General features: G+C 46.3%; 1 protein-coding gene and 1 non-coding gene across 2 annotated transcripts in view; both read left to right on the top strand.

Moving 5' to 3' along the window:
• Positions 1 to 27,428, top strand: part of LOC149362061 (growth hormone secretagogue receptor type 1-like) — a 170,568-nt gene that overhangs the window by 72,213 nt on the left and 70,927 nt on the right. The window lies entirely within an intron of this gene.
• On the top strand, positions 11,171 to 11,244 carry TRNAN-AUU (transfer RNA asparagine (anticodon AUU)). Its single transcript has one exon. It is a non-coding gene; the product is annotated as a tRNA-Asn (tRNA).

The raw sequence follows: 27,428 nt of genomic DNA, 5'->3' as shown, positions 1-27,428 counted from the left end.
TAGCATGCGCGCGCTACCAGCACGTTACGAGATGCATCGACCTTGGAGCAACACATCTAAACCGAGACGGCACGGGCACGGAAGGGAGAAAATGGCTATGAGACAGCAAGCAGCGTGGAGGCAATTCATTCTTCGAAACTACGAGCAATGCAAAGTTAGTCTCAATCTTCGGTCTACGCAATCAACGCAAAGCTATTCATCCCGAACGTGACAGGTCTCTTACAACTCCGGGAAGTGCAAATTGATCGCGGCCTGGCAAATGAGCTCGTGAAAGAAGTTGGCTGCTTCCGTCTGAGCAATCCTAGGGGCCTCACTGGCCAGACCAAAGGTGGTTGAGCAAAGCCAGCCTCAGAGCATGCCACCTAGACTAATACCACAATTACTTCCTAGGAAACGAGAAAGAGTGGAGCGCAATCATGAGACAATGAGTGGTGCAAGGCCGCCTGAATAGCACGGCGAGGAAATCGAAGATGCTGCAGAGGCCCATAGGCAGGGAAAAATTGAGAGCAGTGGGCAACCACCGCAATCCTGACGAAGACATGGACCGGCAGAAATCGGTAGGACGAGGTATTCTTGGTTCCGACAGACTATTGTGGCCCTTGGACCTAATCACGTGTGCCAAGAAAAGTAGTTTGTTTTGCCTCGCGAAACACGTTAGGTGACGCAACAACTTCTGCACGAATTATTCTGCCTCGATGCAGCGAACGCTGCACTGAGGCAGTTTACGCACGAGTGGCTGTAGGGAGGCCATCTCAGGCCCTGAAAGATGACAGCGAGATGCAGGAAAAAAGTACAAATGTGGCTTAGTGGGGCCGCGTAAAAATCGAGTTGAGAACTTTTTTCCCTCGGGTCTCTCAGGTCAGCTCACAACATATTGTTTGCTGAGGGCCACACAATTAATGCACCGAGTTCACCTTTTTTTTCAACATATCAGGTCAATTCTCAAGGGAAACTAATTCCGGGAATTCGATCAGCGTGATGGTGTGTCGTGGGACGCCGTCTTTGCTCTCTTAGCGAAATAGCATTTCCTAGAGAGGCATTATTATCTGCTTTTTTTGTTCACTTCTCTTCCAAAGCGTTCATTTCATCCGCCAACAGCAAGCAGTAGATAAGGCAAATCAAACCAAATATTTATTCCCAAGATCTACGCTACAGATGGAGGGCAACGGAAAAATACCTGTCAGTAGGCGGCTTGACGAGTCCGCAGGCTCATATTAAGCGGCGTTTCGACAACAGCAATGAAAAAGAAAACACCTCGGTCAAGGAAAAAAAATACAAGGATCAGTGAAATGAATTTTGCTGGTCTGCAAACGAGAATCAAAGTTGAGCAGGGGAAGAAATACACAAATCAAAATCAGTAGATGGATAATGACTGAGAAGTGATGGTAAGGAATAACATAGGCGTTTTGTAACAGAAGTCAAACAGCATGCGGCAACTTGACTCGTGCGACCACCCCGGACCAAGTGTAGGCTTTGAAAACGTCCAGAAGTTTCTTACGGCATTGTCCAAACGTCTGACAACTATAAAAACAATTCTCTTGTAGTTTTAGTGTTTTTTCAGTTGAGTTTTGGACTTGACAGTGCAATTATATCTCCTTTTCTTGGGTGCAATGTTTGCGCAATATGGAGAAAAGTTGACGGACGACGCATAGAGAAACACACACTCGTGAACCTAGAGAATGCTCCACCAACTCCCCTAGCAACAGGCTTTACATTTCCTTCCCTTTAGGAGACCTTGAGGCTTGAAGTCAACAAAGAGGAATAAATATCAAGAAAACGCAACTACCAGCACGAAAGCGAACACTGTGATCGTGTTCGTTTGCCTTTTATGGTGAAACGACATCGGCCGAGACTTATAGGATGCAGGTGTGGCACTTTGGCCGTCCGAGAGCACTGAAACTGTAGAGCATAAAAACTCGCTTGATATCGACTGGAATTGAGACACAAGCTTAAAGGGAGACTGAAGCACTTTTTTTGAAAATCCGGCTGGCACCGGAGTCCTATAGTTTTTCATGCTGTATGCTCGAATATCGCATCCAATAAGGCAAAAACAACGCGAATTGCCTTTTTTAGCAGAAATATGCGGCCTGTGCCGCGGGGCACGTCTCGCGGCGCGCCGCCGCCCGTGATTGGTCAAGAGAGGTCGTGACGTCACTTTGAGGACTGGAGAAGCTGCCGATGCGGATCCGGCGCTGCGCTGAGTGCAGATCGCAGCTTTCCGTGGCGTTGTAAAAGCGGATGTGGCGACTATTTTTTTACTGACCTCCAAAGGAAAGGGTACCACGTATCACCTGAAAGCAAAAAAGACACGAGCAAAAAATTCTACGCCCAGCACAAGCATACGCTAGCGTGAAAGACACGTATGCAGACCATGCGTAAAAGGTGCCAGCACAACCTCGGCTGGTATTCTCGGAAAGGAAAGGGTGCGAACAATACTCAAGTCAATTACCACCACCGGACGCCTCCTGGCTCGCCCGAAAGAGCGTCATCCTAAAGAAAAGGCCCAAAGCTCTGGGTACAAAAAATACCTATTCTCACTACCCGTCGTAGGTTGGGGCAAGAAAGTATTTCAAGGAAACGATGAAGCAGAACAAAGCTGATGTCAAAATTAGCGAAGCGCAGTGGCCAAGCACTGCGAGGCATGTAACCACAGGATATTGAAGGAATCATTGTGCTCTGGAAACCAAGCTAAATACGCGCACAAGGCTGATGCTTCACTCGTGGCGCGTTCAGCAGATGCCAGAAAATATTAATCGCTGCCTCGGAAACGTTCGCCCTTCCTAGATTTGCAGTTTAGGTTCAGTGAAGTAGTGGCCAACTATGTGTTTAAAAGCCAAGCTAGCTGCAACTCGTTCGCTGCCACAACTTGAAGAAGAAACCGACTAAGGTTGCGAGATATGGTGTTTTTTTGCAAAACCTTGGTTGGCATTCATTTACCTGTTAAATTTACATCCGAAATCAGAACGTCGAACGCTTTCATTTTAATCGCTTAGCTACGATTAAACGAGATGCCGCATATGAAGTGCTTCGATGCTTGCTTGGTTTGCTTTTTTGTGCTTTGCTTTGCTTGTTTGCTTGGACACGTCGAACCGATAATAAAATCACTAACCGAGCCTTGCTGAGCACGCCTCAGGTGGTCTGGCCGCACCTAAGCTGAGAAGAGCAACACGTGCTTGAGCCTCTATTAGGTTTCTGCAGGGGCTTAGTGAGCATGTTTCTACTTTTAGAAGAGGCGCTTCTTCGAAATGGTGACACGCCTCTCATGCGCGAGGAAATGAAAGGAACTGCGTCATGATTCAGCCGCGACAGAAATCTCCAGAGATCACATTAGGGACAAGCTCTGCATGTAGCCGGTCTCACGAAAGTGCTTCGAGGAGAGTACGCTTGCTTTGGTCAGCTTGAATTCTTCGTCACAGCAGCGAGCGCTTGCGCTGCGAGCGTATGATCTTGCGGAGAACAGTGGAAGACGACACAGTCGCGGGCGTAGTTGTTCGTGGACACGAAAGCAGAGTAGTACCTCGTGTTGAATCTGATTCTCAAGGTCGGCTGATTGGATTGGAGCAAACTTTATTTGTGCCTGCAGTTGGGCGCTCGCGCGCCCCGACGAGGGCCTACGTCGTCTACGAGGCTGCCGTTACTCGGCGCGGGTCTCCGCTCGCCGTTGCCGGCTCGCTGGGTCCCTGCCTTTCGAGCGCCCCGAGGACCTGCTGGACGGCCCATAGCTGTTGGTCATGGTCGTTGCTTTTCGCGGCTGACACGCTTTGTACGTTACAACGCACGCAGTACGAGGAACAACGCATGCAGCACGAGAAACAACGCGCGCTGAAAGCTCTCTCGGGTGCGCCGAAGTCTCGCCGGCTCCTCAACATGACGTCACGTTGGCCGACATGGACGAGGTTTCCCTCTCCGCTGTTCTCCTCTCCTGCGGCGGCGCGGGGCGCGGGAGATTTAAAAATCGCGTTTTTAATTGGTGATTGCGCCACTGTTTTGGCCAAAATCGAAAACATAATTTGACAGACGTGATCAGCAATGACTACTTCAAAACCCTAAAAAATTAGCTGATTCGAAAACCGCCTCAGTATCCCTTTAAGCCCCGCATAACCTGCAGTGCCTCAGTGCACGACCTTAGAAATGAAAGATGTAATAAACTTTCTTTTTTTTTCGGAAAAAAAGTATGTATGATCGATCGGGTATACGCGAACCAAAACGTAGGACTGATGAGCAGTGATATCAGCCTCGATGCGGAGGTGCACTTCAGTTTTCTGAGTTCTGTGCAAGACAGCGTTCCGTCGATATGTGAAATTTGAGTGTGTTTTTGTGTGTCTGCTTGGCATTGCTGTGTTATAATGAGAGACAAGAAGTGCAGAACTGGCTTTTTGCCGCTGTAAAAAAGCGGCTACAAGTCGTGCAAGGAAAAGGTCTCTTTGTTCAGGGCTCCAAAGGGCCCATAACGCATGGAAGAATGTGCAAGAAACATGAACTGAGACGAAAAAGTACTGCATGAAACGTGTGTTGTGTGTTCTCGTTACTTCGATGAGGGTTTCTTTCTGAGGACTGTCAAGCATGTTGTCAATGGAGAGGTAGTTGCGATCGAGCGCTATCGACCGGCGCTTAGTGAGGACGCAGTCCCCACAATATTTCTCGAGGCTACGGCATACGTGACTAAGGCACTGCCAAAAAAGAGAAAAGTAAGAAGCGTTGCTGAAAGCGGGGCCCCGCCGCTGAAGCGCAAGACATCAGAAGCGTGCATGCACGGCGCCAGGGCCGCAGAAATCGATAAAAACATTCGCAGACGGAACCTCGGAGGCGGCGCAGCACCCATACAGTCACGTACGGATGCCTTCATCCGTTTGCACAAGAATTGTGCTCCCGAACGAACCAACGACACTGTTCTACGCGTGACATGCACACCCGCACAAATTCGCCCGATGTGCGTGTACTGAAGCATATTGTGTCTTCAGCTGGCACTCAATGCATTGGCATAGATAATGAGCAACTTTGCTGCGCGATATATTCTCGTAGCGTCAGGGTTGACGAGTTCTATGTACCTAGCAAAAGCGCGCCGAAGCGGCGTTGAAAAGCGCTTACGAGATGCTGTTGTGTCCTGGCTGCAAAACTGAGCCCGTGATAGCCACTGATTACGCTGCACAGATACACACTGCATGCTGTTCTAAGAAATGTTTTGTCACTACGTCTGATGGTAAAGCCTGCTTGCAATGCAAGTACACTAGAATGGTTATTCAAAACCAGGTGAACAGGCAAAAGATGAAAAGTGCAGAGACATCAAACAACGAAGCGCTACAAAATCTCTGCAGTTGTTCAAAGCCAAGAAAAAACTGGCGAAAGCGGAAAAGAATGTCGCTCAACTGCAGGCCGTCAACGAAGGTACTGAAAAATCGGCACTGGAGGATATAATAAGCGGCCTTCCAGAGAAGCAACGCCTTGCAGTCAGAGTGTGCTTTCAGGCCGCTTCACGAAAAGCGAGCCGGGGCATGGCATATGACAAGCTGTTGGTATGGGAGTTTATTATAATGAGAATGAGGAGCCCGCAGCTATATGAGCATGTGCGAAGACGCAAGATCATGGCTGTACTGAGGAAGTGTTGCCTTGACAAGCACATGCAAAGCTTTAAGAGCACGTTCGGGTTCAGTGCAGCTGTTTTTTCAGCGCTGAAAAAGAAAACACAATGCATGGATGAATTTATGTCACGCTTGACTAGTGTTGGATGAGATTAAACTCTCACAAAACGTTCCCGTTGAAGTTATTGAAAATGAGACGGTGCCAGTGACGCATGTGGACACTTTCAAGTCGGCTTCCGCAATTTCGCTGCTGCGATAAATAAAGCACATTACTGATTTTTTTTTATCTCATTTGACTGCAGTGTGACTGCCTGCGCCGTCATTCTGGGGTGTTAGTTTGGGCTGCAGTAAGTGCACTAAAGCAGTAAACTTAGGCGGAGATTTTACTCAAAACTGGCACTGAAGCGCAGCAATAATGTGCTTGCTCATGGGCAACCACAAACAGGCAAACGCTTAAGCGTAATTGCGGTGAAACTGCGGCCAATCGGGCCTGAGCTGGTGATATCACTCGGGGAGAGTGCGCGCAGACCGCACGCCACTTAGCCGTGGCGTCCTCTGACGGCTGAATCGCGAAGTATTGCCTTTCCGTCGCTCTGCTTCTGACACTGTACAAACCTTTCTGGCCGTACAAGCCTCTATAGTACTATAGAGGAAGTTGATGGCAATGGCTTCTGCATCTACGTCGGGTGCAGAGGAGGACCAAAACGATGAAGGCACCTGCATTTCTTGTAACTAATAGGTTGTGCTCAACATGGTGCAACTGCTGTGAAGGGTCACGCACCCAACAAGCCCCACATCGAAATCTCTAACCAACTAAGGAATGAGCCTGGCGTCCTCAAGTAGCCACCTAGAACTCAAACTCTACTCGACACTTGTTTTTAGGCAAGGGCTGCAGCCTTAGAAGGAGATCGCGTAGTAGTGGTGGAGACATAGCTTGTTCTCGGATTAGCCTTCGCTAGAAGGCTGTATAGCTGTGGAGACATGGCAACAGACATTATCCTTCTGGTGTTCCCAGACTCCAAAGTGCCAAGAGAGTTTCGATGTGGGAGAAAAAAGGTGTCCTACATCGTGTCAGATGGTCTTGGAAAGTGCTTCGAGAAAGTGGTGATTGATAAGCTGAACAAGTCTTGTACCTGTTGCACAATTCACACTAACGAAACGCCTCTTTCGGAACAACATTGCCAACAGTTGGACGTCGTCATCCCGTACTTGTCTGAAGTATGCAGGCAAGTTGTAGTTGAACAATTCCGCTCCTTTCATTTGGGCTCGGCGACCTCGGATGTGTTACTTGCTCGTGTGTCACCTTTTGCGCACTTATGCGTGCACTCCCAGACACCCTTAGAGCGTGTGGGGTTAGCGGTCTCGGTCTCAAACGAGATGCCCTCGACTCAGCGTGGCAAGCTCAGTCAGAAGCCAGCTTCCAAGTGACAAGGGGAGTGGTCGTTTGGTGTCCAACTTTTGCCGGTCGCAAGCCAGAGAATGGGTCGGCGGCTAAGGTTCACAAACAAAACAAAGTTTATGCAGCAACGACACGGTACAGAGGACTTCACAATCACTCGTGCGATCATAAACAGCACTGTGACAGCCCGACGACCGGAGGATCCGAACAGGGCCGTCCCGAAGACAGGCGTGCGCTGCTTCGCTGGTCCGTGGCTGGGCGAGTGGTGTTGGCCCGGGAGTGTTGCGGGCGCGCTTCGCAGAAGCTTAGGCGGCGACACGGGCTGACAGACAACTCTCAACGTAATTCATATTTAGGCTCGCCCGTTCGTTTCTTCGCGCCAAGGCAGGCGCGCACATACACACACTATTAACTGCACATTGGCACTCTCATTTTCGCGCCGGGCGCGCGTCCCCATTGGGCAGGCCTGGTGGTGGTGCTGTAACACTTTTATTAAAACAGCCTTTCTGTTAGGCGTTCAATAGGTTCATAATGATGGCTCAACAGCGCAAACACACACAGACCAAGAAAGAGATAGGACACACACACAGCGCTGAACTTACAACTGAGTTTTTATTAGGAAGCGGTTGTACCTTTTACCAGCACTAGGAGATTGTTGACACTGCGCATGTGCGCTGTTTTTTCGTGTGTGTATATTATGACGTGCTTTTTCCTAATAAAAAACCAGTTGTAAGTTCAGCGCCGGTGTGTGTGTCTTGTCTCCTTCTTGGTCTATGTGTGTTTGCGCTGTTGAACCATCATTATGAATCTACACCAACTAGCCCAATCTGCAGTTCTTCTACAGTTCAATAGGTGTTGGGCCATGGTGACGAGGGTGCGTTGCAGTTTCGATACAGGGAGGTGAGCCATATGGACCACGGTGGGGGTGGCAGGAACGGATATGCAGAGGACTGAAAGGCTGAGTGGCACTGTGTGAAGCACTGTTCTATGTCTGCATAAGTGTGTGGACAGTTTGGGGACTTAGGTGTGGAAGCGTACCGGTGCAAATAAAGTTTGGCTGGCGTATGTAAGAGATTAAACTGTATTCAGCGAAAATTGCGAGCTTCACGAATCGATAAGGATGGGTGTGGTGGTGGTATATCAGTTAAGTCCAATTCTCGCTTCCTGTGGTATTCGTCGACAGTGAGTTTATAAGCCCTGACCGCCTGCTCCGTCGGTGGGCGCGTCCATGGGATCCCCGGCGCCCGGTGAACAATATCGCACGAAAGCTGGTGAGCCAGCTCATTACCAGGGATGCCCATGTGACCAGGGATCCACCGAAGGGTCACCGGTCGTGGGCTGAATGCTGTGAGGGCGGCATCTAAGGCCGAAGGCGTGGAGAACGGCTTCCAGAACATTCGATTTCTTTCTTCCGAACCGGGGCCGCCGGCGCTGGAGTGAACTGGACACGGCACCACTCTGCGCGCTCAAGGCTAGCCCTCTGCGTTTGCAGTGAGTGGCATTTACTCCAAACTTCTCTATTGCTCGATGGCGCGCACGGATATATTTCGTGTGGCGCCCCGCCGGCGAGTGAAGTGGAGAGGGCAGTAACACAGACAAGGTTAGGCGCCCTCTGGGGTTCTTTTCTCCGCTGTTTCAGAATTCTCAACGCGCGCACTGGCGAGATTGCTTCCGCAGCGCGCCGGTGTTCCGAATGTGCGCCGAATTTTGTGAACTGCCCCTCCCTTTAGCAATATCGCACTGCAATACCCAGAATACAAAAATCGCGTGCGCATGCATGCGCTCACCAACTCGACGACCAATGCCGAGATACGTAGATCAATACGATGATATTTCCGCACACATGACACAAGGCCAATGTCAAGGTACACTAACCAACATGCCTCAACTCGGCCTCACAGTAACACACTGTTCTGAACAAAAAGCACTCAAACACAAGGCACGCTTTCACCTATACTTTCACGCGCGGCTTAGAGATTGGCAGGTCTGTTTCCCTCAAATTGTCGGTAGCGCTTTTGATTCGCTTTCGCAGGCGACTGCGGCTTTTCTTTCTGTCGGGGGTCCTGATCTTTCTAATGAGGCTTCTCTTCCGAACTCGGATCTGTCTCCTTTCCCTGCTCGCATTGCTGTCTGAGTTCTTGCCTTGACTTCGACTCTTTTTTCTGTGGCTAGCGCGTATGTTGCGAACAAAAGTAACGCCAGTTCGCTTATGAAGCCTTCACTTCTCGTGCCTTCTTTCCTGTCCAGGGGCGCTGCTCTGTTTGCGCTTGCCCCGCCAGACTGAATCCGCACTGAACGATGGGCGCTGTCGTCCCAGCTTTTTCTTCACTTTCATTTTTTTTCATTTATTTAATGCTCTTTGTTGCTATACAAATATATTCAAACACTGCTCGGACCAATAGCCAACAGCTGCCCCGCCGCGGTGGCTCAGTGGTTACGGTGCTCGGCTGCTGACCCGAAAGACGCGGGTTCGATCCCGGCCGCGGCGGCCGAATTTCGATGAAGGCGAAATTCTAGAGGCCCGTGTGCTGTGCGATGTCAGTGCACGTTAAAGAACCCCCAGTGGTCGAAATTTCCGGAGCCCTTCACTACGGCATTCCCTCATAGTCTTAGTTGCTTCGGGACGTTAAACCTCCATAAACCAAACCAATAGCCAACAGCTAGTAATGGGTCCAGTAGAAAAAAGTATGCAAGCATGCAGGCAATAATATACCAAAATAAAGACAGCGTAAGTTAGAATACAGAAAGCTATACATCACAGTAACCACTTTCAACACTTGTAAGAGCATCAACAAAAGAAACACATATATTACAGATTATATAAACTAAAATGTTACCGACCAAACAAAATGCGCAGAACTTACTCAAGAATTACGGCATCGCAAAAAACTAGGAGAAAATAGCTAATAAGACTTTTCAAAGCATCACAAGGGTACAACACACGAGAAGAGGATAAACAGAGTTTGGTACACACTTTTTAATTACAAAGCTTTTTTCCATTAGACGCAAATGTATAAATCTATATATAAATCAAAATATCAGTATTCAGCTACATGCAAATAATATCAGGCAGATATATAAGAAGTGTAGTAATAAATTAAAGTATGAATCAAAGTGTGTCATTCTTTTTAAAATAATATGTTTTTATTCCACAGGAAAAGTTGTAGGCAGTCTATAGATAATGTGGTAGGTTATTTTTACGCCTGTAAACTCTAGGAGACGCTCTCCATATACATTTCTTTTCACTTGCAAGTTAAAATTGCCGTACGTGCGACTCCGTGTTGGAAATGGCGGGATGTTAAATATTGATTATCAAACGGGAGGTTGTTTGTGACTATTTTATCAACACATTCAGCAGTTTTTTTCTCACAAAGTAAATCGAGTGGTAATACGCGTAGTTTACTAAATAGTGCCTTGCTGCGTATAGTATAACTAGAAAATGAAATTTTTTCTAAGTGCTCGCTGCGATGTTCGCGCAGCTCACTTGCACTTAACTCAGCTGTCTTCAGCTTGGTCAAACGGGAGGTTGTTTGTGACTATTTTATGGACACATTCAGCAGTTTTTTCTCACAAAGTAAATCGAGTGGTAATACGCGTAGTTTACTAGATAGTGCCTTGCTGCGTATAGTATAACTAGAAAATGAAATTTTTTCTAAGTGCTCGCTGCGATGTTCGCGCAGCTCACTTGCACTTAACTCAGCTGTCTTCAGCTTGGCTCTTTTTATTTCCAGTCTGCCCTGCTGGACTTCACCTGCATCCGTGGAGCTCGACTAGCTTCCTTTTCACTTTCTCCGAACCTCTTTTTCGGGACAAGCCCGATTCGATTTCGCTTGCATAATTCATGTTGTGCCCCAGGGATGAAATCTTTGGTTGTGCTGCTTTTTGTTCTTCGCCGAATGAACTTTCTCCTTTCTGATGTTTTCTCCTTTTTCCTCGTGCGCTGAGCCCGGAGCACGGCTCATTACCCATTGAAGACCCATTCTGTTCACTTCTGCTTATTACTCCTTCTTCAATTACTTCATTCAGTTGGTCATTTCCTGTGCAGTCTTCAAAAGGCTTTTTTTTTTCAGCCTGCTCCTTTCCTTTCACTGCACATTCACCTCCCTCACAGGCAAGATTTTCCCTCCCCTCTCTCACTGTTCCAACTTCGAGGTATTGATCGATTCGCTCTTTGCCTACTACAAGCCTCCCGTGCCGGTTAGCTCAGTTGGTAGTGCGACTGCTCTATTGAAGCAGTGGTCCCGGGTTCGAACCCCGGACCAGGAGAAATTTTTCTTGAACTGGAAAATTTCTGAAAAATACTGTATAGTTTCACAAGTGGGCGAACGGGGCTTGTTGGGGAATGTTTATCCTTAAAACAGCGTGAAAGCCGGGACAAAAGGAGGAGACAACATAAGCGCTGAATGACAACTGGCGGAGTTTTGTTGCAAGCAGCACAGATATATGTATAGGTTCAAAAAGAAGAAAAAATCATAAAAACGACAATTATAAGCAGGAATTGGTGTGCAACGCAGCATTACAAGGCAAAGGAACTTACTCGGCCGGGCTGCTGAGAGGCTCTGAAGAGAACAACCGGAAAGTGCAAAAACTACAAAAATAACACCAAAAACAGCATAAGCAAGAGTAAACAGTTCGCCAAAGGAAAAGTGTATAAGAGAGCTAAAATCTAGCGGCAGGGTGCGCGTATAAAATCGAATGGTCTAGAAATGCGTTTTCTTTTGGAAGCAAAGTGACAGATGGTGTGCTGACGCAATTTTCTTCTTTCGTTTTGTTCATGAAAGCTTCCGATATCTCCCACATGCGCTGGTCACGTTATTTGAGGACGCGCGTTTGATTTAGAAGAGGAAAACAACCTCGTGAATTGCAGTGCTCTCGCAACATGTCATTAATGCAGCTCCCGGTTTGTCCTGTGTAAAACCTTCCGCACGAAAGCGGAATCTCATAAACTGCATTTGAATTGCATGCAGTTAATGGCTTCTGATGCTTCTTGTTGCACACCGTCTTCTGAGTCGTGTCAGTGTTGGCCTCCTTACATAGGACAGTTAGCTTGTTTAGCGCAGAAAACTACTCCTACGCCGACCTTCCTGCTGACTTTGTTATTCTATGCTACAGGCCATGCTCATAAAGAATGATAGTGGTACGTGCTCGGTGAAACTATGGACGTTTTTGTTGGTGCTCCCTAGAAACTGTCCGAACAATTTTTCCGCCTGAAGTTAACGGAAGTTAAATTGGATTAATTGAATAGAAAAGAAGCATAGTGTAGAACTATATCGATACCGGAAAAGGCAGATCAGGAAATAATTTTTCTATGATAACTCAAGAGGCAGTGCCCTACTTTTTGAAGCTAGGTCAGGGTGTCTTAGAACGCGCAGCTACAACAAGAAATTTACACATGTGCAGTGTGTGGTAGATTTGTGGAAACAATTGAACACCTCATAATCAAATGTGATGGTATCCATCCGGATGTCGATGCAGGCACAGTCACTCTTCCTGAGGCCCTAGGGTTTAAAGATAACAATGGTCATGTAAATAAATCTGCAGTGGAAGTCAGCAAAAAGCGATTGGAGGATTGGTGGCTTAAAAGCAGAGATGTGGCCTAAGGTTAGAATTGTAGGAAACCGTAGATAAAGATGATGGCGAATCTTAATGAGAATTGCCAACACAGTAAACAAAAAAAAGTATAACGAAAGAAAAGCTGAGCATGGTGGCAATTGCCACCACCCCGTCACAAAGGGGGCGTTCCTATCCATCCGTCCCTCCGTCCGTCCGTCCATAACAATGTTAGGCGGTCTCTATGGTTTTGTCCTCCACTGTTCTAGAATTACCCTCGGCGCGCACCGGCGACATTGCTTCCGTACAGCGCCGGTCTTCCTAATGTGCGCCGAATTTTGTGACGTCGGGTGAAGGAAGCCGTTCAAGACTTTGCCAAAAGGAACATGCTGTATTTCCACACTGACCGCCCAAACGTGACGAAGAGCGTGAAAAGAAAATTGGGGCGTGAACCCAGCCCTAACTGACACCTTCGAATTCTGCCGCTAGCTGCTAGTATGTGTAGACGTCATGACTTCGGTGAGTTCGGCTGCTTCTCTGCTTGCGTTTACGAGATATTTGTCTTTACTTCATGATATAGTTGATTTAATGCCTCCATTGATATTTCGGCTTTGTGAATGGAACGCAGCAACCGAAAAGAAAAAAACGCGCAATGAAGCGGAAAATAGGAAGTTACACTACCGAAAAGCAAAAGACAGATTCAAGGAACTAACTTTGTGCAGGCTGAGGAAAGGCCACACATATGCAACGCATTCCTGTCTTTTAACCAACATACTGGCATTGCACTGCCCGAGATGCGGTAGCCGGCTTACTGCTATCCATGTTTTAATCATGTGTCGGAGGCTAGCACCAGAAAGGAGACGCCACTTTCTAGAGCTATTCATAAATCAAATACCTACACGCCCGTCCTTTTTCGGTGCCGATCAAATGTTTCCTTTAAAAAGAGATTTTACATTTTTGTGAACAGTAGGTTTTCTAGATGAAAGATTTTGCTAACATGGAACATATCGTCTTCCTGAGTTTTGGGATGATTGCTGTGTTTATTTTTTAATAAAACATGTCAGGAGCCTTGGAGTTTTTGGCCAGGTGAGGACTTCCGCTGAGGATTCCTGACATTTTAAAGCATATAAATGTAGCCTTTTAGTAATTTTTCTTGATCTCATAATACATTGCAAGTGATTTTTTTAGGCCATATACACCACCTTTCTTTCACCGCCCGTTAAGAAACTTCACACCCAGCTCATCCTATTAACCTGAGTCGACCACTTACCTTGTGTTTGGCGCTCTCTGGCCTCAGATGCCTTTGCGCCATAAGAACCTACCATCATCATCATTTCGGCTTCGTGCCGCGTTCTGGTTGGTCACTTGTGGTTGCTTATGACTACATATGGTCCCTACGCAGGAATCGGCGCCGATGCGCAGTGCGTGGCATATTTCGGGGGCAAAAAAACGCACGGCGTGCAAAAATGCTTGTTTCCATACTTACGTGCAGTTGCTTATGCGCGAACGGTTCGGCGCAACCGCCGGCGGCCACCTCTGCCAACCCAAAAGCGAAATCACAGTCTGAACAACGAGACACGTGCGAATGACTGAAAGCGTCTCCAGTTTCGGTACGCCAGACGAGGTCTAAGCACAGAGGCGCTGTCTGCTCATGGCATCAAGGAAGCACGCTGGCTCGTGGCCTCAATCGTGCTCGGGAATTTATACCGTCGTTAAATCTAAGCATCGGCCCAGGTGACCGTTTCTTTCCTCGCTTACTAGAGGGACTCTTACGGTGCTGCAGTCGTCATGGAAAAGCTTCAGCGATGGTTCGTAGCAATTCTCTTCGCCTTACATGAATTTACCGTCAGTGGCGGCTTTTAGCAGTCCGCGACGATAAAGAGGCCGCGACGATGCTGAATGGTGGCAAGATGGAGTACACGGCTTCGACGTTTGTAAACAAACATGCGCCCTGATGATGATACTAGGACCAAAGCCCTTCCGATATCAATGGCGCGGCGCTTGAAAAGGTTTACTCCAGTGTAGACGCTGTCGCGCAGTGACTGAAAAAGTGCTGACGCAGACAACCCCTTTCGCGCAGGTTTTCATAAGCCATCGCGGCAGCGAAGCATTCCGCGCAGTATTTGATAAGGCGCCTGCTTTCGTTCAAACGGGAAGTGTCCCGGGGGAAAATAGTAGTTTTGCCAGGACAAAAAGTTCGACAAAACCTTGTATAGAACACGAACGCCACATTTACATAACCGCGGTCCGATCCCTTTCGCGTAGGAAGAGACGCCTGAATAACGAGCGCGTGCTGCGAAGAACGCCGAGTGCGGATATGCCTGGAGCCTCCATAGTAGCACTGCCCGAAAGGTAGAACGGCGGTTATTAACGATAGCACGCGGCTGCCGAACGCGCGCGAAATGCAGAAGTAAACGAGTTTTTTTTTTTAACCAATCATGAGGAACCGACGAAGCGCGACCTGCCGATCATTCTTCAGAGGGCCCCGAAGGCGCCGCTGAATAGCGCCACCCACGGGCGAGCGCTGCCGCATCTTACGTTCTCGGCAGTGAGGTCGAAAACGGCGCATCACAGGGATGAACTGTGCTTGATTAAAGGGCGCCCAAGATGCGCCGAGCGTGCCCGTTAACTTGGCCCACTGGCAGCAGGGAGGCGAAGTTATTCACTGGCGTACACTACAGCGCGTAAGTGAAGACAGACAGGAGATTTGCAAAGGACAAGCACGCTAGAATATATATCTACCATTGTGCTTCGAATGGATATGCGCTTCTGCTGTAGGGTGCTTCGCCCATTTTCGGCCTGAACACGTGGCTTCCATTAAGCTGAATTACGTAGCAGCTCTTCCTTCTGCCATCAGGTGTTGAAAGTAGGCGAGCGAATACTATTATGAGTTAGTGCCGTTGCAGATCCTTCTTGTGTCTTTGAGTGCCTAAAAGAAGGAAATGCTTTAATTGAACGAAAGCATTTTATAAAATACCTTTCATTCCTTCGCCACAACAGCAGGCGTTTTTATTCCTGTATTTAGCGCAAGATAGCCAGATCCGCTTATGCGCCACAAAACGAAACAAAAATACTCGAAATAGTGGACTACAGTTTCAACCGTCTATAGTGACGCGCGTACTAAGAGAACGAGCTGGTGAAAAAGGATTTACCACGTTGTCGAAGCACATCGGTAAGTCAATTCCTTAAATTTTTATTGGTCTCACAACGTCTCTCTAGGAGATTAAAACGTTAGCTTATTTTTTTTTCTAAGAATGCTGGGAAAAGCCTATTGCATTTCTTTCTTATTTCTTTTCTCATACAACGTCAATTTTTATTAAAGACCAAGACTACTACTAATGTTTGCCCACCTCATGACAACTGTTCAATATGCGGAAAGCTTTGCGTTTGCTTAGTTAAAGCAATGACGTAGCAGACAATTTAAAAATCGTAAAAGTACATCGACTTGATAGACGTCCAGTCGTGATCAAAGCTCCCCGCAGGGAGGCGTCTGCAGCATGCAGACGTTGGTGAGTGGTGACACCACGGGGTTAACCCGAGCATCCGCAGGGACATCCCCGCAGGGGGATGATGGTGAACAATGCGACACCACGGACCCGAGCATCCGCGCTTAGCCGTGCGTGGCATCGCCGTGTCCGGGGAAAAGGGGATCCTGGTGGTTGAGCCGATGCCGAGCGTTTCGACCATTAAGGCCCCTCGGCGGAGGCAACACACCACTTTGGCCCCAGCTTCCTGCAGATGGCACCTCCGGCCTGACCCGACCGGGGGAAATCGGCAGTCGCCTTTTCCTGTCCTCCCCTCTATCTTTCACTTTCCTATTTCCTTTCTTACAACTTTCCTGTATCCTCCTCTCTTCTTTGTTTTTTCCTTTTTTCCTGGCGGCGAGGGTTAACCGTTTGTGACCAACTACCCTGAGTTGAGTCATATTAGGTTATAGTTAAGGTGTACAGCTAGCGTGGGCAGGACTTGCTTTCAAGTTCCTGTCGCGTCCCCTTGTTGGACTCCATGGTGGGTGGCTGGCACCATGACCGAAAAACCTCAATTTTTTATGGCTCCCCCCCTTTCAAAACTTGATCGCTCTCTCAAGAGAGGGCGGACCGAAGCAGACGACTTTTTTCAAAAAAGAAAAGTATCATTTCCAAAATTTCACGTCATCCATAGCAAAACAGAAGAAACGCAAGCAAGGATAATATCCCCATTCCAAGTCTCAAAACGCTTGACGGATGCCTTAGGCCTTGGCTACAAGGTGTCAAAAATGGCCAGTGGCGACTTACTTCTTGAACTGCGCGACAGCATACAACACTCGAAAGTTGCAACAATTGTATCCATTGGGGACATCCCTGTCTCTGTGACCCCACATCGGTCTCTGAATACTGTACGAGGCGTCATCTCTGAAATAGATTTTGTCCACCTTTCTGAAAAGGAAATGCTCGAAGGACTTACTGACCAAGAAGTTATAGATGTCCACCGGATCAAGATCCGGAAGGATGGCAAAGAAGTGGACACCAAGCACCTGATCTTGACATTCAACATGAGCACATTGCCCGAATCCATTGAAGTAGGCTACCTGAAAATAAATGTAAGACCGTATATTCCCAACCCACGCAGATGTTTCAACTGCCAGAGATTTGGCCACGGCTCACAGAGTTGTCGCGGCCGCAAAACTTGCGCAAAATGCTCTTCGAAGGACCACCAATCCGAAGAATGTGTTGCTAACCCACGGTGTGCAAACTGTGAGGGAGACCATGCTGCCTACTCCAGGGCTTGTCCGTCCTGGAAAAAAGAAAATCAAATAATTACTCTCAAGACTACGCAAAACATTTCTTTCAAAGAAGCACGAAGGCAGTACTCTCAAACAAACAAATTCTCCTTCACTGCAAAAACAAACTTCGACGATGTGGTGCGTGGGCGCGGCGCACCACACCAGGCTTCGGCACCTGTCCAGGTCACACGTAGTGAGCCTGGGGCGGGGCCATCCGCGCCGTCTGGTGGAGTAGCTCACGCTACTCCGCTTACCACAAAGGAGGGGACGCAGACCCCCGGGTCGGCGGGCCCAAAGACCTCTTCCCACAGGTCGAGGTCTAACTCAAAAATCAATGTGCCTCCGGCACGGTCGTCCAGTGCCTCTACAGAGGCGATGGACACGACCCCGGGCAGCCCCTCGCCGTCCACGTCGGATGGTTGGCGGAGCTCCCTGGATCGGTCAAAAAAAGACAGGCCCCGAGTCACGGGGCCATAAACAACTTGATCTAGTTTTTCAATCAGTACAAACACAAAACTAAGATGGCTCTCATAATACAATGGAACTGTAGAGGAATGTTGAGGAACTACAGTGATATAACTCATATTCTAGGGTCAGTGGTGCGTCTAGCTTTATGTCTCCAGGAGACCAATCTTCGTCCACAACATTCAAATATCTTAAAACATTACACAACTTTTAGGCGTGATCGCGAACATGCAAATAGACTCTCGGGAGGCGTCGCAATCAACATCCAAAGCGGCGTCCCGGCTCAAGAAATCAAACTGAAAACAAAACTTGAGGCGGTTGCGGTTAGCGTCATCAGCTACAAAACCATAACAATATGTTCTGTATATCTTCCCCCACACATCACATTAACATACCAAGATCTAGAAGGCCTGATCGATGAACTGCCGGAGCCATTTCTGGTAGTTGGCGATTTTAACGCACACTCTCCGTTTTAGGGAAGCGAACGCTGTGACTCTAGAGGCCAAACAATCGAAGATTTTATACTTTCGAATAATGTCTGTCTTTTAAATACGGGAAAAGCCACATATTGCTGTCCAAGCTCAGCAAAAATGAGCTCTCTGGATTTAGCTTTCGCATCACCATTACTTTTTAACGATTTCAAATGGGATGTTTTAAATGACCCCATGGGCAGCGATCACTTACCTACCGTCATCAGGCTCTCATCGTCCACTCCAATCATCCCCACAAGGCCACGGCGCTGGAAAATTCAGCTCGCCGACTGGTCACTTTTTACAAAAAGTGCCACTCTGGAAAAGGAATTTTGTGACGACCTTAGCACAGATGAAATTAATGAGAAGTTTACTGAATGCATAATATCGGCCGCAACACTCGCTATACCACAAACAACAGGACTTGCACAAAAGAAACACAAAGTGTGGTGGACAAAAGAATGCACATTAGCAAAAAAACAACAAAACAAAGCCTGGAGCGCTCTGCGTCGATATCCTACTCACCTTTAACCTACTCACCTTTAAGAAGGCAAAAGCCAGAGCGCGGTATGTGCGAAGAAATGCAGAGAAAACCTCTTGGCAGAAATATGTCTCCTAAATAAACAGCTCAACAACATCAAAGAAAATGTGGGAAAAAGTGCGTAAATTTACTGGTGACCATACCCCTTTCACACTTCCTCTCTTGACAGCACCCGGGACACAAACATCTTTAGAAGAACAGGCCAACATACTGGGCGAGCATTTTGCTGAGATCTCAAGCTCATCCAACAACACAAACACATTTCAGAAACACAAAGCAATAGCTGAAAAACAAAAATTTCCATCTGGAGCAGGTGTTCATGAGGATTATAACCAGCCTCTCACACTACAAGAATTAAATAAGGTACTATCTTCTGGCAAAAAGACAGCACCGGGACCAGGCAACGTGCATTACGCTATGCTTGCACATCTCTCCGGGGCTGCTGTAGAGGCACTGTTAAAATTCTTTAATAAAATCTGGATAACTGGAAATATACCTGACGAGTGGAAAAAAGCAGTCATAATACCTTTTCTCAAACCCGGAAAACCACCAACAAGTCCTAGCAGTTACAGACCAATAGCCCTCACCAGCTGCATTGCTAAATCTTTCGAGAGTGTAATAAACATTAGATTGACCTTCATACTTGAATCTCGGCAACTATTAGATACACACCAATGTGGGTTCAAAAAAGCATGCTCGACCACAGATCACCTTGTCCGTCTAGAAAACACCATCCGGGAGGCGTTCATCCACAAGCAGCACTGTATTGGGGTCTTCTTCGACTTGGAGAAGGCCTACGATACTACGTGGAAGTTCGGCATCCTCCGTGACCTAGCAGAGCTAGGTATCCGCGGCAGGATGTTGAACTGCTTGAACGACTTCCTGGCTAACCGCACATTCCGAGTCCGCCTAGGAGCAACTCTCTCCATGACTTTCACCCAAGAGAACGGCGTACCCCAGGGGTGCATTCTAAGCACGACACTCTTCATAGTAAAAATGAATTCCTTAGGCAAAGTAATACCCAAGTCCATAATGTATTCAGTTTATGTAGATGACCTACAAATAGCATGCACGTCCTCTAGCATATCAACCTGTGAGAGACAAATACAAATCACACTAAATAAACTAGGTGCTTGGGCAGACAGAAATGGGTTTAAATTTTCTCCCCAAAAAACAGTAGCTGTTCTTTTTTCATTGCGACGAGGCCTAGAGGTCGATCCCAATCTATACTTGAATCACACTGCGCTACCAATTAAACAAGAACACAAATTTTTAGGCCTAACTTTCGACAAGAAACTCACATTTCTACCACACATTAACAACCTTAAAAAGAAAGCTTCTCAAGCCCTCAATATCTTAAAAGTTCTCTCACGAAAGCGGTGGGGGTCCGATAGAGCAAGCCTTTTACAAATATATCGCTCTCTGGTGCGCTCCAAGCTGGACTACGGGTGCATAGTATATGGTTCGGCAAGAGCATCCTACTTAAAAAGATTAGACCCCATTCATAATCTTGGTCTGCGCCTATCATCTGGAGCATACAGAACATCACCAGTAGTTAGCCTTTACGTTGAAACTAATGAAGCCGCTCTTGAGGGTCGAAGAATCGCCCTTACATGCTCATATGTCTTAAAAATCCGTTGTCTTCCGAAAGATCTCTGCCATCCAATTGTCACCAAGTGCCCATCTAAAAGATTATTCATCAACAAACCACATTCTATCAGACCATTACTACTGCGCTTTGAAGATAAATGTGAAGAGCTAACAGTACTAGATGCCCTACCGAATATTGCACAAAGGAATGAATATTTACCACCATGGTACAGCCTGCCTTCAGTATGTGACCTCACAATGACACATTTAGATAAAAAGCAAACGCCAAATGAGTACATATTACAGGAATTCTTTGCACTACAAGAAAAGTATGACACTTACATTGAATTTTATACCGATGGCTCAAAAACAGAAAGTCACGTTGGAAGTGCAGTAATCCAAGGAAAAAACAAACAGATAATGCGACTACCAGAATGCGCATCGGTTTTTACTGCTGAGTGTTATGCCATCTTTGTAGCTGTAGAAAAAATAGTAAGAGAGAATATCAAAAATAGCATCATTTACACCGATTCCCTGAGTATGCTCAAAGCACTGCACTCCAGAAATGCTGCTGAACCCATAATAGGTAACATCATACATAACATTGTTAAAATCACAAAACAAAAACATAACATTAAATTCTGCTGGGGTCCTAGCCATGTTGGAATCGTAGGTAATGAGAAAGCAGATGTATGCGCTGCACAAGCCCGGAATGGCCAAATAAAGCAAGTGAACATACCGCACAGGGGTTGCTTAAAGTTTATCAACAGTAAACTCAGAAATAAGTGGCAGACTGCATGGTAAGATCACGTAAACAACAAATTACATTCTGTTAAGCCCATTTTAGGGGAATGGCAATCATGTAGGCATCAAGAACGTTTTACCGAAGTTATTTTGTGTCGGCTCCGCATTGGACACACCCACCTCACGCACAACTTTCTGCTAGCCAAACAAAACAAACCTCTCTGTGAAATGTGTGGTGCTGAACTCACAGTGAACCACATTTTAATTTCATGTATAAAACTAGAAGAACTAAGAAAGAAATATTTCACAACATTTTAGAGGGAAAGCATCCCATTACACCCCATGCTACTCTTAGGTGATCGAGCACTGGTTGACATTTCATGTATTTTTAGGTTTCTCAAGGAAGCCAACGTTTTAAACAAACTCTAAGTATTTTTAAAAAAGCTTCACCATTAACAAAAACTCTAACCTTGTGTTTGGTGCATCATAGCCTCAGTTGCTTTTGCGCCATAAAAATCAATGTAACTAAACTAACTGAACTAAACTCATGATCAAAGCTTCGCGCAAAGCTCTACAGCAAATGCTTTCTGTGGCTAATTCACGAAGAGCGATCTGGAGGTGACGCAACGAACAGTCGTGGAATAAACCGTAACGCAAAGCTGTTCTCTGATCTCCGTTCCCGTCATGAAGAGGCTTCGGTGGACGGGAGAGTTTCGCCTTCTTTCTAGGGGGGCAAGGTAATCTCGCTCCCACAGTCCCCAAATAGTAAGGAGCATTGGAAGAAAAAAAGGCAGCTCGGAGGGTGAATACCTTTAACTACCTCGCCTCGAAAAGAAAACTTGTAGATCTGAAATGGGAGCCAAGTGCTCCCATAACATGTGTCAGCAAAACACGCTCTAGCGTACGACCGAGGATAACTTTGCCGTCCTGCTGCTAGTGAAGCAAGAAACTCAATTTCCTGTGTACGAATCATCCACTATGGGCAGCCGATTACGGAGCATTGACTGGTAAAAGCTTTCGACGTAAAAAAATAAAAAGGAAGCAACGCCTCAAAGGATGACCACCGCGGCAGCTCAGCGACTGTGGCGTTGTGCTGCTGAACGCGGTTCAGGGTTCGGCAGATTGACGCAGTTCGGTGGGGGCCGAATGCCAGAGCCCACCGGGTGCGGAGATTTTGGCGATTGTGGAAATCCCAAAAGGGCGCAGCCGGTCTTAAGCCTTTCTTTCACAATAGCTCTTTAGTGTCTGCCGTTTAATTTTATTTCCTTTGGTCACCGCTTTCTCCATGTCTGCTTAGTAACCGACCGGACAGAAGTCCAGCTAGCCTTCCTCAGTTTGCTTTTTGGGGTTCTTTTTTTGGGGATGTACCGCTAACGAGGCCTCAGTCCCCTAGTACAGTTTGGTGTATAGTCCAGTGAAAGTGAAAAATGTTACAAAGATATCGACTCGCATATTGTTCAAAAATCGGATTTTATTTGCACGTGGAGAAAAAGAGGTGAAAATTACAGGTGAATGTGATGGAAGTAACGATGGTCGCATACAACGAGGGTAAGTATATGTAAATTATAATATAACCCCGTCGAAAGATAAGAGCAAACGAGTTTCATAATGTTGTTCTTAATTTTGTGTCAATACCATAATTTGATCAAAATGTTTTGGAGAAACGCAAACTCAAGGTCAACACATTTATTTAGGGCAGTAGGCGCTTGATAGCTGATTTTCTGTATTGCGTAGCTGATGGGAGTATTAGGGACCATTTTTGTTAGCGCTCGAAGGTGGTTTTGTAATAAATAAATGTCGGGAATGGTGGTGTATAGCCGTTTTTTGTGAATGTGTGCAATAAAGGGTGAAAATAAACGTGATCGACTCTGGCTATAGTGCGAGGAAAAGACGCGGTGTAGCGAGATATTGTGGATATCCGTAATAACCTTTGATTGGACGTAACACCTTCTATTGTACAAGGCTAAATTTGTTGTAGTTGCTTTCAGTCGCAGTGCCTCTTAGAAGAATACAATAAGGCAGTGTAAAACAGAATAGTCCGGAATATATTGATAATTTCCCGGTCGAAAAATGTGGCAAACAATTTTCTGTTGTCACAACAATATTTCTGTAATATTCTTGGCCATGAACTTGTCGCAATAACAGAAATATTTGTAGTGAGAACAGAATGTTGCGTAGTTACCACAGAAAAGTACTGCAGACTATAAAAACATGCTGCAGAAAAGAGTACACTACTACAGAAAATTGCCACAAAACAAGAAAGAAATGATTCGCTACCGCAGAACCAACACTCTTCCCACTTCGAGTTACTGATCAATTCGCTCTCGCCCTACCATAAGCTTGCCGTCCCGGTTAGCTCAATTGGTAGAGCGACTGCTCCGGTGTGGCGGTGGTTCCGGGTTCGAACCCCGGACCAGGACGAATTTTTCTTTAACTACGAAGTTTCTGAGAAAGCTGTATAGCTTTCCATTGTAGCCGTATGGCTGCGCTTGGGTGGATGCCAATGAGTAATTACTCCCTTATTACAAATCTACTCCACCTTGGGGGATTCCCCTAAACATTTGACCAGAACGTAAAAAAATTTTGCTGTATTTTTTAGACAACGCTGTCGTTGTTTTTTTGTTACTGCGTTCAGCCATTCTTGTAGGACATGGGCGATTCTTTGATGACAACCAACTCTTTTACATAAATCGGATGTGGTATGTTAGAAATGCGGACATCCGAAGGATTTCGGAAAAACAGGCTACCAGGGATTCATTTACTGCTAATTCTATCAGTGTTTGTGTTCCCTTATTGAATAATAATCGGATAGCATTAAGCGGCATTAATTAGCATAAATATAATATAGGTAGTTTCCGCCCGGCCGAATGTGAGCCTGTGTGAGCCTGCAGCGATGTATGTAATCTTGTTAGGTAAATATTAGCCATACGTTGTAGGGTAGGCAGTGAAGAAGCGGTAGAAAAAGGAATGTCCTCGGTGTATATTGCAAGCTGTGGAGAATTTAATATTTGGGATCTATCGCTATTGTAAGGTAAGTATAATAGAGCTCCTATTATGGAACCTTGCGGAATACATCGGGTGATGGCTAGCTTGTCGGAACAATTCGCATTTGTTCCAATAAACTGGAAGCGGTTTTCTCAATAGCTGGTACGTAGATCTAAGGGAAATCCGCGTACACCGTAGCCACGTAGCTTTTAAGGAGATGGTGTGCTGTACGCAGTCAAACGTTTTTCGAAAATTCAGGAACAAACCTTGAGTGCACATTTGGCCCTCGATATTATTGATGATTTTTCTGAGCACTGCTTGTTCAGTGCAACCGTTCTTTGAAAGCCCATGCCTAGACAAGGCTAAAACTTTGTCGAAATGTTTTGTAATCTACAGTTAATGCGTCGGATCATAGAGGGAATAGTGAAATAGGCGTATTATTGGGAACTTTATTCCTGTTGCCACCTTCATTTGGATACGCTCGAGCGATCCCTAAATCGTCAGGGAGCACTTAAAGGGACAGTGAGGAGAGCTCTATTAATATTTTTTTATAGCAAAATCCGATAGTTCGGTATTTCATGGCTGTTGCCACTTGGCCGGCAGCGAAAGATGCATTTATTTCTAAGAAATTTGAATTCGAAGCTGGAAAAGTTTTTCCCGCCGCTCTGATTCAAACTTGGGACTCTCTTATGACGACACAAAACTAAGTGACGTGAAAAATAACGTGACATGACGTAACGCAGACTCCCTGATTTCTGGCGCCCAGCGGTGTGGCCTAGCAGCAGCCGAATAGAAAGCTACCGCCGGCCGCACGTTGAAGGCATCTATCGGCTATTGCGGACGTCGCTACCATCGCTTCGTTTACGTTTGCAACGGCGTTTTGCCAGCGTTACGATGGATCCCGTTCTCGATGTCGTCAACGAGGTTCTCGCAAATAGACACCTTTAGCATACCGTGTACCTTGTTACCGTTAGCGGAATACCGGGAGCCCGCCTACCGCCGGTGAGCAGGCGCTGATTGGTGCCGATGCTGCCGGCACGCGCGTAGCTGCCGGGTACGTGGCGCCATCTGGCGACTTCAAGGAGATTTCCGCATACATTCGCTGCGCGCGGGCTCCCGCAACTCAGGTACCGGTAACGGGAACATGGTACACGGTATGCTAAAAGTGTCTATTATTAAACTCCGGCCTGCACTTCAGCGACGTCAGCCCCACAGAGCGTCAAGTAGTGGGAAGTTGACTGACGCAACCGGGAACGTTTCGCCGGGTGAGCGTACGAATACTCAAGGTGCTCTTTACACCGGAAACTGCCTTGTACGATCACCGAAAATCGTTCCATCATAGTTTTTCATCGACCGTGGCGATCATCTGACCAACCTTAAAAGGCTCCTTCAAAAGTTAACTAGCATTTGGAGTGGCACTTGGAGTTCCTCTGCTGTTCCGCGCTTGTAAATCGAGGCGAATGAAAAACGAAACCACGCGGGCATGCAGAGTGCATAGACGCGGAGCGCCATGATATACCGATACTCATCTGGCAGCCTGTGACACCGCTAAGTATTGATTTTCTTCGCTTACAACATTCGGGTTGTCTTTTGTCGGTCTTCCTTGTGTGATAAAAGCGCACTATTGGTTTCAAAACAAAACTTACTTCAGTATTCAACCGCGCAACCTTCATTTGTTAGCCGCTGTGATTCGTAGCTTCTCGTGTCCCAGTGTTTCTAGAACCATTTGTTTTAGCAACACTGTCTTGTCCTATGACGTCATCACGCTTGTAATTGCGAGTTTGGCCTGTGGCGGTGATATATTTATTTTGGTTCTTGCTCTTTTCTACGTTACAAGAGCTTTCTTGTCAGTATGAGTGGCGTTTTTGTAATCAGAAGCTGGTAATTTATCGGTACAAGCCAACTTCAATTTCTCCTCAGTGTCCCTTTAAGTTGCCAGCATAAGATTTAAAATGTGAGCTAACAAATCAGATATATATACAGAGACATGCTTTAATGGCAGAGCTGCTATGTTTTTGTGCCCAGGAGATGCGTTATTCTTAATGTTTTAGATTAATGCTTCCACATAATTTGTAGTTGTTCGCGCGAAAAATGCAGTGGTTTGTACAAGTTAGGCCCCGAGAATATAGACGCCTAAGTGCTTGTACGAATCGACGGAGGAAATTACATGGTTATTATAATGATTCAATGGCTATTATAATAATGGTTCATATAGGCGCGGTAAAGTTAGGACGATGAAAGGAAAAAAGTGAGGTTTTGGATACATTAAGAGACATAATTCATGTGTTACACCATCCTTGCCGGGAAGTAACGTCTGGTGGAGTTGTTATAAGACGATATATCACACAGTCGTCAGCAAAGAGCCGAATGTTAGAAGAAATATTGTGTGGAAGGTCATTGATATATATTAAGAAAAGAAGAGGACCTAGTACCGTACCTTGGGGGACTCCGGACTTCACGCTTGAGAGAGATGATGAGTGACCATTAGCCAAGACCAACTGGCGACGGTCAGTTAAAAGGGCACAGATCTAATTAATGATAGCTGAGTGAAGGTTTAGAAATGAGAGTTTATATATTAAGCTGCCACGGGGAACTTTATTTAATGCCTTTTCAAAATCGTTGAACAGAGCATCACGGGAATATTGCAGTCTAATTGAGGGTGTAAATCGTATAAAAAAAGGGCAAGCTGGGTTTCACATGTCCTATCTTTGCTGAAACCGTGCTGGTTAGGATGGAAGAACATTGGTTAGAAAGGCAGCAACATGAGAGTATAAAATATGCTCCATGATTTTGAAACAGACACATTTAAGTGAAATAGGATAATTGTATGGAGATGAGCGGTTACCTTTCTTGAACATTGGAATGACCTTACCGATCCACCAGTCACGTGGTAATGATCCTGATGAAAGCAATTGCTAAAACAATAGCAGACGACGAAGTATTTTTTAAAGAGTCAATAATTTTATCTATGCCATTAGGTTCAAATGAAATGTTTTCCATGACTGAATGATCTGCACATGGGAAGGCTGCCGCAAGTTTCATTGGTGAAGATAGAAGAAAAAAACTTAGTTAAGTACATTCGCGACATGAGATTCAATAACAGGATTTCCCAGCTCATACCACAGAGAAATGGCGCTAGTTGCGTGGGGCACAACTGTTTTCCATAACCTTTTCAGGTTTCGTATCATCGATTGCAAAGTATTAGAAGAAAATTTACGTTTGGCTTGGGATGCTTCTGCATTATAGTGCTTATCAATTGCTGGAGGCCCTTCAACAGCCGCCCTCCTTGCCCGCTGCACAGCATGTCCTTACATCAGTGTAAACCGTCCTCCCTGTGAGGCCT

The sequence above is a fragment of the Amblyomma mixtum genome, chromosome 2, assembly GCF_055824585.1.
Source record: "Amblyomma mixtum isolate Tamu chromosome 2, ASM5582458v1, whole genome shotgun sequence".
NCBI classification, from domain to species: domain Eukaryota; kingdom Metazoa; phylum Arthropoda; class Arachnida; order Ixodida; family Ixodidae; genus Amblyomma; species Amblyomma mixtum.
This window is presented reverse-complemented; position numbering and strand designations above follow the sequence as displayed.